The sequence below is a fragment of the Eumetopias jubatus genome, unplaced genomic scaffold (genome assembly GCF_037043125.1).
Source record: "Eumetopias jubatus isolate StellerSeaLion01/CBP00866 unplaced genomic scaffold, mEumJub1_p1.0 scaffold_3, whole genome shotgun sequence".
Lineage (NCBI taxonomy): Eukaryota > Metazoa > Chordata > Mammalia > Carnivora > Otariidae > Eumetopias > Eumetopias jubatus.
This window is the reverse complement of record NW_028274809.1, coordinates 169,483,067-169,485,095: the sequence shown is the minus strand read 5'-3', so window position 1 is coordinate 169,485,095 and position 2,029 is coordinate 169,483,067. Positions and strand designations below refer to the sequence as shown.

At 39.6% G+C, this 2,029-nt stretch overlaps 1 pseudogene; it reads right to left on the bottom strand.

Annotated features, from left to right (window-relative positions):
• Nucleotides 1-427: 427 nt before the first annotated feature.
• LOC114211518 (nuclear transport factor 2 pseudogene) lies at nt 428-906 on the bottom strand (annotated as a pseudogene).
• Between the last annotated feature and the right edge of the window lie 1,123 nt (nt 907-2,029).

The window sequence follows — 2,029 nt, the reverse complement described above, 5'->3', positions numbered from 1 at the left end:
AATGCTACTCCCCACCCTGCCCCCATCCCCTTTCCTATTGCCAATTAGGAGTCTTTTGACTAAATGTACATATCATCTTATCTTTAAACTTGTGTTAAATATCACTGTTCTTACTCTACTTTAAAAAATTTTTATTTTTTTAAACCTTGAAAATTTTTGTGGTTTTATTGTTTCGTGAGGCATTGAAACATCTGAACGAATCATTATCTGGGACATGAGGCAGCTTTCTCCTTCACTTCTTTGGGTTACTAGAGCAACTTGTAAGTAGATTTAAAAATAATGAACAAAAACAAAACAAAACAAAGAAAATCTTTTGCATTACTTAAGTCTTTCCAAGGCTTGTGCTGGTGGGACCTAAACTTCTCCTGTCAGATGCAACTAGTCCAGACATCATGCACAATATCTCCTGCTCCCACGGCGGCCCCACTCATTTGTGTATGATATTTGGAGCATCTGGAGGAGTGTGAACGGTATCTGGAAGAGGAGGGAGGAGGAAGAGCGTGAGTGCCTGCCTGGGAGGAGGCCAGCTGAAGTTGTACAGGGCAAGCTGGAACATGTCATTGGTGCAAACCCAAGCATCGTTGATGGTCTTTAATAGGAACATCTGGTGGAACCCCACGATAGGGTCTTCATCAGCCTTCAGCTGGCCCACAACCTTGCTGATGATGCAGCTATCTGGAGAGGGCTGACAGTCCTACCCTGTGATGCTGTGCTGGATTTTCTGGAATGAAGACTAGACAACTTCTCCACAATAGCAGTTTTCCCCTGGAACTGCAGTCCTTCCCATGTAAGGCATGATGCGTCAACATAAATAGTGCCTAGGCAGGTTCTGTCTTTATCAAATAACTGGTAGTAATGTTGAATGAAGCTGGATCCAGTCTGCTCCTGAGTTGGCTTGTCTCTCATTCTGGGGTGTCACCAGCCTCGCTGAGACCCGAGGGGCTAGCACGATGGTGGTGGTGGCAACCTAGCGCGGTCTGCTTACCCTACCATTTTGGAACTAAAATCGACTAACATCTTCTGTAGTTTCAAGTGAAAAACTGGATTTATAAAGCTTCCTGACAACTGATTAATATACTCAAGAGTTTGATATACTCTCAGATATTCTAAAATTTTAAAAACTTGCCTTACCTGAAAATAAGTTGAAATGGATTTTTCCTCAATTTATCTTGTAATATGATAGGTAATAATAAGGTTATATGGATTGAGGACAAAAATAAGAATGCAAAAGATGCAGTACAAATGAATCTCATTAGGAAAATGGGCAAGAAATGAAAATATTGCAGACCATATTTTTTTAAACCCTTAAGTGTATTATCCTATTCTTTGGACATACATGTGTTTATACTCAGAGCAGATGATTAAAGGGCCTGGAGACTACCACAAATACCTCTCCATTCTCTAATTACTGAAATTACTTGTAATCAACATTCTGAAAAATATGCCTATCTAACTTCTTTAAGCAGCTCCCAAAGCCTTTGGCAGAGAGGATGGATCATATCAGCCACAGCATCAATCCTAAGGCATTTCTTAGGATTAGCCCAAGAACCAGTCTCAGATGACCCTACTGAACTTCCAGATCGTGACATTAAAAAACAGTGACAGTTAGCCTGAGGGCTGCAGCTCCAGTTTCCTTCCTTCTGTTAATGTTAAAGCTCTGAAGTCGGCTTGAAGGAAAGGATGCAGACTTCTATTTTCTTGACTGCCTAAAATTATTTTACTGAGAAATGATCCTTATAGATCACCCACAGTAAAAAATTTTCTGTTTCAGAAAAAAACCCAAACAGGTATAATATATAAGGATTATTCTCCCTAAAATACAAAATAAATGTGCTGCCCTTAAAGCAGTATTTTTTAGATAGAAAGCTCTAAAAACAGAAGCAGGAAGAGTAAAAGCATATTGGGGCCCAGTGCCAGAGATAAATATATATTTATTAAAATTCACCTGAATGTGAGGACTGTTTCACTACAGTATCTCTTTTGCCTTCCAACAAATGAATCTGTTTGTCAATATCCCCCAGTCATCATT